The sequence below is a fragment of the Crinia signifera genome, chromosome 5, assembly GCF_055691185.1.
Source record: "Crinia signifera chromosome 5, ASM5569118v1, whole genome shotgun sequence".
Taxonomy (NCBI): domain Eukaryota; kingdom Metazoa; phylum Chordata; class Amphibia; order Anura; family Myobatrachidae; genus Crinia; species Crinia signifera.
Genome location: NC_139221.1, coordinates 270,283,620 through 270,294,463, shown reverse-complemented (window position 1 = coordinate 270,294,463; position 10,844 = coordinate 270,283,620).

Genomic DNA, 10,844 nt, shown 5'->3' with positions numbered 1-10,844 from the left:
ATGGAGCAATGGAATTAGAGATGGCTCTGTATGTGAGTGTGAGGTGTTTGAAGAGGATTCTGTAGGGGAATGGGAGCCAGTGCAGATTTTGCTGAAGGGGATTGGCTGAATTAGAGCGGAGGGAAAGGAAGATAAGCATGGCTGCAGCATTGAGGACAAATTGGAGAGGAGCCAGTTGAGATCAAGCGAGGCCGGTGAGGAGAACATTGCAGTAGTCAAGCCGTGAGATGACCAGTGAGTGGATGATCAGCTTAGTTGCACTCTGTGAGAGAAAGGGCCTGATGCAAGCAATGTTGCATAACTGGAGCCGGTAGGAATGGGCAAGGGCTTGGATGTGGGGTGCAAAGGAGAGGGAGGAGTCGAGAGTGACACCCAGGCAGCGGAGTTGGGGAATGGGGGAGATGATGGTGTTGTTAACAGTGATAGAGATATTCGTAGAGGGCATAGCTCTGGGTGGGGGAAAGATAATATGTTCGGTTTTGTCCATATTCAGTTTCAGAAATCGCTTAGACATCCAGGAGGAGATGGCAGAGAGGCAGTTGGAAACCTGAGAGAAAACAGTGGGGGACAGATCAGGAGAGGAGAGGTAGATTTGGGTGTCATCAGCATAGAGGTGATATTGGAAGCCAAAGAAGTTAATGAGTGTACCCAGAGAGGAGGTGTACAGGGAGAACAGAAGGGGGCCAAGGACGGAACCCTGAGGGACCCCAACAGGAAGGATGGAAGGTGGTGAGGTGGATCCAGAGACTGAGAAGGAACGGTTGGAGAGGTAAGAGGAAAACCAGTTGAAGACCGTGCCAGAGAGGCCAATGTTTTGGAGTGTGTGGAGGAGGAAAGGGTGATCCACAGTGTCAAAGGCAGCAGATAGGTCCAAAAGGATAAGCAGGGAGAAGTGACCCTTGGATTTGGCTGACAGCAGGTCATTGGTGACATTCACTAGGGCAGTCTCAGTGGAGTGAAGTGGGCGAAAGCCAGATTGAAGGGGATCAAGGATGGAGTGGTCAGACAGGTAGTTGGTGAGACGCCTGTAAACCAGCCATTCTAGTATTTTAGAGGCAAATGGGAGAAGACAATGAAGCAATAAGTTCTTGCTGGAATGATGACAACTGGAGATAACGGGATACTGTAAAAGACTGTGACTGGCGGACGTAACAATTGCCGGACACCACCATCACCCCTGTCCCCTGCCGCCAGACCCCAGGAGCAGCTGCACACAAGCTAGCCACCAGCGGACACGGACAGGTGAGTACCCTGCCCGCCAAGTCCAACTGTAAAAAAATGGGGTGGTTCTGGAAGAAGAATGATAAGAATTGTTATGAGCATATTCAACCCAGGGCAATAAATCTACCTAGTCATCTTGTGAGGATGATATGAAGAGTCTTAAAAAGGATACTAGATCTTGGTTGACCCAGCTCGGTCTGGCTGTTCATCTCGGGATAATAAGCAGTAGAGAACTTGAGTTTAACCTGAACTGCGGAACACAACGATCTCCAGAATCTGGCTATGAACTGCACTTCCAGATCTGACACAATCTCAGTTGGAAGACCATGTTTTTGAAGATGGTAGAAATAAAGATTTGTGCCAGAACCGGTGCTGAAGGAAGATATTTTAGTGGGAAGAAGTGTGCCATCTTGGAGAATCAGTCCACTACGACCCAGATTACGGTGTGACCTTTTGATGGTGGTAATTCTGAAATGTAGTCCATGGACAGATGGGACCATGGCTGAGTTGGAATGGAAAGTGGCTGAAGGGGACCATTGGGAGCAGTTTGAGAAGTCTTGTGCTGGGCGCATTTAACACAGAATGACACAAAGTTGTTTACGTCTGTATGCATAGTAGGCCACCAGTGGGATCTTTGTAAGAACATAAAAGTCTTTTGTGTTCACATGTGTCCAGCGAACCGAGTAGAATGGGCCCATAGCAGGAGTTTCTTACGTAATTCAGACGTAACAAATGTCTTCCCAGGAGGTGGTACTGGAAGAGTGGTGATTTGGGCGAAGACTAGAGGATTCAGGATGGGTTGAGAATTTGATGTTCCTCAGTTGAGGAGTCGAAAGAGCAGGACAGTGCATCTGCCTTGCAGTTCTGAGACCCAGGACGATACACGATCTGGAAGTCGAAGCGTTTAAAGAACATTGCCCATCGGGCTTGATGGGAGGAGAGACACTGAACATTACTGAGAAAGGAGAGATTTTTATGATCGGAGTAGACAGTAATTTTGTGGAGAGCCCCCTCAAGCAAGTAGTGCCATTCTTCAAAGGCCAGTTTGACCGCTAACAGTTCTTGCTCCCTGATGGGATAATTCTATTCGGCTGGAAGAAACTTCTTTGAGAAATAGGCGCAGGGCAGAAGACTAATTCTCATATTTCTGGGAGAGAATGAATCCCACTCCTACGGAGGATGTATCTACCTCCAGGAAGAAAGGTTTATTGATGCCTGGATGGAGGAGAATGGGTGCTGATGCAAAAGCTTATTTTAACTGCTGGAAGGCTGATACAGCTGCTGGTGGCCAGTGTGAAGGATCAGCCCCTTTATGAGTAAGAGATGTGAGCGGAGCGACTATGGTAGAGAAATTGTAGATAAACCGCCGATAATAATTGGAGAAACCCAAGAATCTCTGGATTCCTTTTAGGGTACTTGGTATTGTCCAATCTTGGATGGCCTTTACTTTTTCGGGTTCCATTTTGAAACCGGAGCTGGAAAGAATGTGTCCTAAGAATGGAATTGTAGGAACTTCGAAGACGCGTTTTTCCAACTTGCAGAAAAGGTGGTTCTGGTGAAGACGGGTGAGAACCTCTCTCACCGTTTGTCGGTGAATTTGAAGATTTGATGAAAAGATTAGTATGTCATCTAAGTATACTACCCCTTTCACTGGGGAAGGCTTCAGGGATAGATGGTCTTCCAGGTGAACTATATAAATATTTTGGAGATGCCATTGCACCGCGACTGCTGCACTCCTTTCAGGGTATGGAATCAGAGGGGAAGTTGGCAGATTCTATGACGGAATCTATTATTATTGTTATACCTAAAGGGGATAAGGACCCCACTTTAGTTGATTCATATCGTCCAATATCATTAATAACCGCGGATGCCAAGATCTTCGTGAAAATACTGGCAACAAGGTTGGGAAGGGTAATTAGGGAACTAGTGCACCCGGATCAAACCGGATTTATTAAGGGAAACTCCACTGCCATAAATATTCAACGGGCATTTTCATATATGCAGTCTGCTGATCGAGCTGGAGAAAGTGTTGCAATTGCGTCTTTTGACGCAAATAAAGCATTTGATTCAGTAGAATGGATATATTTGAGAGTCATTATGCAAAGATTTGGCTTTGGCCCTAGGTTTCTGGGGTGGGTGTCACTAATGTATCAGAATTCAAGGACCAGAATACTGGTAAATGATTATATTACTGAATCCTTTCGATTAAGTCATGGCACCAGGCAGGGATGCCCCCTCTCCCCTCTCCTGTTTGCTATTGCTATTGAACCTGTTGCATGTAAACTGAGAGGGGCGATGGGGGAGGGGAGGGGTGGGCAGACTGGCATGGTATCATTGTATGCCGATGACATCTTGATTGGAGTTTCTGAATATGCCAGGGCGATACCCCAGGCGATAGAATGTATAGATGAGTTCGGGAAGTACTCTGGGTTGACAATTAATAGGAATAAGTCACACTTGCTGGTCACCCTAAAGAAGAGGGACGAATTGTATAATCTTGACCTTGGCATCCCCAAGGTAGATAATATTAAGTACTTAGGTGTCATTATGTCAGCTGAATCGGATAAGTATGTGTTAGAAAACATCGACCCACTGATATCTCAGCTTAAAATCAAATGTAAAAACTGGGCGAAGCTTCCGTTAACAATGTTGGGGTCTACCTAATTTTAAAGCCTATTATTATGCTGCTCAGTTGGTACACCTGCATATGTGGATGAGGGTTGTGGATGTATCAGCTGAATTGTTAGAACTTATTAGGAGATCGGCTCCGGGGTATACTCCACTACAGGTCTTACTGGAACAGCAGTGCTTGAGGAATACTCCCCCTATTATTAAACAGGCAAAAAGGATCTGGTGGTGGATTTCTAAAAAAATGGGATTTAAAGAGATGGACCCTGATACTTATTTATTTTCACTAGAGTCTCTAAAAAGTATTAATAAGTATCAAGGGTCAAGAATGTGGAGGCATTATGGAGTCAACAACATAGGCCAGGTTTATAATAATGATTGTATTAAACCTTTTTCTCAGCTGCAGGATGAATTTCAACTACCACAGAACATGTTTTTTCGCTATTTACAATTAAGGAATGCTCTTCGCCACTACTATAATGTCCACAGAATTGGAATTCAGGAATCACCTGTCAAATTTTTTTAAATAAGTTGGGCACGAAAAAAATGATTTCTAAATGCTATAGATTCATTACTGAAACTATGCAGGCCACTGATATAGAGGCAGTGTTCTTAAGGTGGTTGAAGGACATCCCTGAATTAACAGCAGACATGTGGATTGATGCATTAGTCGTACAGAGTACTGTAACCAGTTCAAGCAGGATTCAGCAGGTGCAATTTAATATTGTACACAGGATATATCTTACCCCGGTGAGAATCAGTAAGTTTTCAATAGATGGAGGTACTAGCTGTCCTAAATGCAGTGTGGGAGGAGTAGCTAATGGCTGCGACTTCTGGCACTTAATTTGGGATTGTAGTTGTCTTCAAGAGTTTTGGAAGGGTGTGAAGGATACATTGATAGATCTAGGAATCCCACGACAGGGACTGAGTGCCAGTGGTCTTATATTAGGTACATGGCCAGATGGCTCGCTGTCATCAGCGCAGAGACAACTAATCATAAATTTGGGGGCAATGGCCAAGGTGATAATAGCACGATCATGGATGGCACAAAAAGGGCCCGTCATACAAGAATGGATTAATTTCATTAACTGCACTTTGGAACACGAAAAATATTTATTCACTTTGAAAAAACAAGTAGCGAAGTTTTATGAAATTTGGGGGGTATGGTATCTATCTCGATATCACACCGTTCACTAAGTTCGGTGTTATAAAGCACAATAATATATGTCATAATTATATATATTAAACACACTTAATAGATGGCTTTTTTTTTTTTTTAAGATTGAAGGACATCAACCCACAAATCTTGGTATAGAGGCCTGATAAGGCGGTAGGTTAAACACTAATTTAACATAAAGTAAAGGGGATGGTAAGGAAGTATATAGGGAAGGGGAAGAGGGAGGGGAAGGTGAAGGATAGGCTAAGAGGTCAAAGGGTAAGGGAGGGGAGGGAGGGGGAAAAAATGAAAAGTAATGGAAAATAGGTATATTCTGCACGATAGAAGACACTAAATGTAGTCTATAGAATATTATGGATTTTTCACTTATTTATTTATTATTCTTATGTTTTTTTCTTTTTTTTTCTCTCACTTTCTTCCAAATATCTAATTAAACCCTCCAATATATGAGAAGATAAAAATCATCAACCTTCCAAAATTGAGAATGCACCTGCTGAATCACTAGGGAAGTGATGTGCAATGATAGACTATAGAGTAACTGTTCGTTGTTACATTTATATAAGTCAGCTGAAGTTTATCGATACAGTATTACCTGGATGCAATTATTGTATGTAAAGTCTTGTTTTGTGTATTAATAGTAATTGGATATACTTTTTTTTAGTGATTCAATGTATAAGAGAAATGTCAAATACTATTACTACTTTTGTATGTTTATGTGATTAATATATGCAGAAAACTAATAAAGAGATAATTAAGTATACTACAAGAGACTTATACAGCATATCTCTGAAGATGTCATTGATGAATTGTTGGAAAACAGCGGGGGCATTACCAGTGGTGTAGTTAGGTGCCACGGCGCCCGGAGCAAGGGCATGTTTTGCGCCCCCCCAATATGTCATAGGTGAGGCTCCTGCGCAGTGAAAAGTTGGCACGGACAAACATTATACCACACACCGTAATGCCCATTGCACATTTTAGTGAACTTTGTAATTCCAATTACACATAAGCCCACACATGATGCCCATGACATACTATATAACACTCCGTAATGCCCATGACATACTATATAACACTCCGTAATGTGCATGACATACTATATAACACTCCGCAATGCCCATGACATACTATATAACACTCCTCAATGCCCATGACATACTATATAACACACCGTAATGCCCATGACATACTATATAACACACCGCAATGCCCATGACATAATATATAACACACCGCAATGCCCATGACATACTATATAACACACCGCAATGCCCATGACATACTATATAACACACCGCAATGCCCATGACATACTATATAACACTCCGCAATACCCATGACATACTATATAACACTCCGCAATGCCCATGACATACTATATAACACTCCGCAATGCCCATGACATACTATATAACACACCGCAATGCCCATGACATACTAGATAACACTCCGCAATGCCCATGACATACTAGATAACACTCCGCAATGCCCATGACATACTATATAACACACCGCAATGCCCATGACATACTATATAACACTACGCAATGCCCATGACATACTATATAACACACCGCAATGCCCATGACATACTAGATAACACTCCGCAATGCCCATGACATACTATATAACACTCCGCAATGCCCATGACATACTATATAACACACCTTAATGCCCATGACATACTATATAACACTACGCAATGCCCATGACATACTATATAACACACCGCAATGCCCATGATATACTAGATAACACTCTGCAATGCCCATGACATACTAGATAACACTCCGCAATGCCCATGACATACAATATAACACTCCGTAATGCCCATGACATACTATATAACACACTGTAATGCCCATGACATACTATATAACACTCCGCAATGCCCATGACATACTATATAACACACCACAATGCCCATGACATACTATATAACACACCATAATGCCCTTTACACATTTGACAAATAAGTGCAACTTACCTAAATGCTCAATGCCAGGGGCTTCATGCTCAATGCCAAGGGGCTTCATGCTCAATGCCAAGGGGGACTGAATTTGCTCATTGCCCAGGGGTGCAGAACTGTGCAGCGGCCCGCTCCCGGCCGCTGTGCAGCAAGGTGGTAGGGTCGGTGGGTGGGTGGGTGCAGCAGGCTGGGAGGGTTGGTTGGTGCCGCAGGGTGAGTGGGTGCAGCAGGGTGGGATGGTTGGTGGGTGCAGCAGGGTGGGTGGGTTTGTGCAGCAGGGTGGGTGGGTGGGTGGGTTTGTGCAGCAGTGTGGGTGGGTGGCTGCTTGCAGCAGGGTGGGTGGGTTTGTGCAGCAGGGTGGGTGGGTTTGTGCAGCAGGGTGGGTGGGTGCGCGCGGGTGATGCAGGGTGGATGCAACAGGGTGGGAGGGTGCACCTTACCTCAACCCTCCCCCTGCTGTGCTGTGCTGCGCTGCGTCTACCCCTGCCTCCCCCCCCTGCTGTGCTGTGCTGCGTCGCGTCAACCCCTCCCTCCCCTCCTCCTGGCTCCCCGCTGTGTCCGGGAGAGAGACACTGCTGCTGTGTAAAATTTATATCTCCCGCTGGAACGCTAGCCAATAGGCGCTCGCGGTCCAGCAGCCACCAGTTGATTGGCTTCTGGACCGCAAGCGCCCATTGGCTAGCGGTCCAGCGTGCGGGAGACGTGTTGTGATAGCAGCAGCAGCAGCACGTCTCTCGCGGGGGAGCGGGCAGGGCAACGGCGGAGGCGGGCGAGCGAGCTGGCGGTGCTGGCACAGCTCCGGCGCCAGGCTAGCATCCTGCGCCCGGAGCGTGTGCTCCGCCGGCTCCGGGTTAGCTACGCCTCTGGGCATTACATAACCCGAAGGGCATCACAAGGTATTCGTAGTGTCAGTCTCGGGTGTTGAAGGCCGTCTTCCATATTCATCACCTGGACGGATGCGAATCAAATTGTAAGCACCCCACAAGTCCAGTTTGGTAAAGACTGTCGCACCCGTGACTTTATCGAAGAGTTCTGTAATTAACGGGAGTGGGTATCAATTCTTTATGGTGATGTCGTTCAACCCTCGATAGTCTATACACGGCCAGAGAGATCCTTCTTTCTTTTTAACAAAGAACCCCGGTCCTGCGACAGAGGTTGAGGGCCTAATAAAGCCTTTTTTCAGATTTTCCTGTATATAATTGTTCATGGCCTCCGTCTCAGGTATGGAGAGGGGACATGTGCAGCCCCTGGGTGGCATCTTCCTGGGAATTAGCTCAATGGGACAGTCCCAGTCTCGATGGGGTGGAAGGTTGTCAGCTCCTCCTTTGCTGAAGACATCAGAGTACAAAGAATATTGCGTTGGCAGCCCAGAAGAAGAACTTGAAGAAAGAGTTTGTTGCACAGGCAAAACTTGAGATAAACAAGACAAAGAATAGTTTGAACCCCATGCCTTAATTATCCATGGCGACCCAGTCGATTTGGGAGTTATGTTTAGTAAGCCAAGGCATCCCAAGGACGATGTCGTGAGAAATTTGTGGAATGATCAGGAATTCTATGGACTCTTGACTCAATACCCCAACTTGGAATACTAAAGAATGAGTCTGGAAAGAAATTTGCCCGTTAGGGATACGACTTCCATCAGCATCTGTCAAGAATAAGGGTTCGTCCAAGGTCTGCTTTGGCAAGGAATACTGGGTAACGAGATTGGATGAAAGGAAGTTCCTGGCTGCCCTAGAGTCCAAGAGAGCTTTAACTCTGATCTTCTTCTGGGGGAGTATGACACAAATGGTTGAATCTGAGCATATGGGAGAAGTAACACGAACCGCTAATCTAGCCTCTCCCTTGGCGATTAGGAGCAGAGCTGGCCCTAGGCATAGGCAGCTTAGGCAATTGCCTAGGGCATCTGTAATGCTTAGGGGGCGGCTCATTGGTGGTTTGTGGGGCAGCTGCTGACACTGGCTGCCTTGCTGAGATCTGGAGTCAGCTGGCAGTTAAGCGCACACCTCAGAGTTGAGTGTATGCTCCAAAAGGTAGGTCAGCTCAGCCGCACTGCAGGAGGCTGCCGCGCTCAGTGTGACATGTTTATTACTGGCAGCAAGCGGAGCCTCTGCACAAGCTAGTACAGAGACTCCGCTCGCTCCCAGTAAAAAACATGTCACTCTGATCGGGGTGGCCATCGTCATTGTGGCCAAGTTGACCTAACTGGCCGCAATCAGGGATCAGCAGGGATCGTGGGAGCCGGTGCAGAGACTTGGCAAGTCTGTATGAGTTTCGGGACGGGATAGAGACTGCTTCTAACAAAAATGGCGGAAGGGGGCTGCTGGGCATGCCCTCTCTCAGCAGCTACTCCTCCCCTGTTCTGCCGTTTACCATCTTTTCCCACCAGAGGAACCTAATTTTCCAACTGGTCTCTGTGTTTTGGGACTGCCATTGGCCACCTGGCTACCTGCTGCTTTTATGGGACTACCATCTGAGACGTCTGTGTGGTAATATACATATTCAATGCCTGTATAACCTACCTACTGTGATGCTTATTGAATGTCCTACCATTTTATTGTAACCCCCCATTTTATACATTGATTTACCGAACCTAATAATGGTACAGCTATTTTAGCATTTTTTATTAGTAAATAAATTTTGTAAAGGATACCGTTCTGTATATTATTATTGTTATATATCTAAATTTATTCTCTACAGCCAGCGCTGGTACATTTTCTTTTTCCATTTATACTTACCTTTGAGACCTGACAAGTCCCAGTACCAGCTGCAGATAGTAGCGCACTGATCAAACACCCTTTATACAACCAGTAAACTCTTAGTGGGACAGGTGGTTGGGGCCTGGGTTTGGTGATATGTCACCAGCTAATAAGATTATAAAGGAGAGATAGATATAGGTGGATGTTCGTGTTTTTTGTATTGGTGGTGAGATGTGGATGTGAAAGTACAAGTAGAGAAGTAATTAAAGAGCTCATGAGTGTTTAGAAGAGGGGAGTGAATAATGGAAGAGGCAATGTGCACTGAGTGGTGAGTGTCAGGGAGATTATAGGATGGTTGAAGTTTGATGCGTATCCCATGTAATGATGTGGCATAACATGAATTTTTGCTCAATGCAGGTGGCATGATGTGAATTTTGGCTCAATCTGGGTCGCATGAAGTGAATTTTGGCTCAATCCGGGTAGCATGACATAAATTTTGGCTCAATACGTGTTGCATAACGTGAATTTTTGCTCTTTCAGTATGGCATGATGGGAATTTTGGCTCAGTCTGGGTACCAGGATGTTAAACCCAATCCAGGTGGCATGACGTGGATTTTGTCACTTTCATTTTGACATAAAGGTGCCCATAAACAGAGTGACCCTGTTTTGCAAGGCAATGGGCCGTCTCCACAAAAAGTATGTGCTGCACGTACTTTTTTAACTGGATCGCATCGCATCTAGTTCAAAATGCATGCTGCTTTAGCACATTGCATTTTTTTTTAACTAGATGCAATGCAATCTACTTCAAAACGCTAGGAGCACATCGCTTCATGTATTGGCACCGTAATGTGATTTTTGCTCCACCCGGGTGGTATATTGTGATTTTTGGCTCATTGTGTGTCGCATAAGGTGAATTTTGGTATAATGTGGCATAATGTTTAAGGGGCAAGTATAAGGGGTCTACTATTGTGTTGCATAATGTATATAAGACGTATATGGTGTGGCACACTACACTCAAGGACAAGTCCCCTTTTAAGTGGCCAACCCCCTTTTCTGCAGCGCGCATAGCAACAACATTCACTTTTCCATACCCCCACTGCTGCACATACTTTTTTTACTGCCCGTGGATTGTATTGCATCGCACGTAAATCGCATG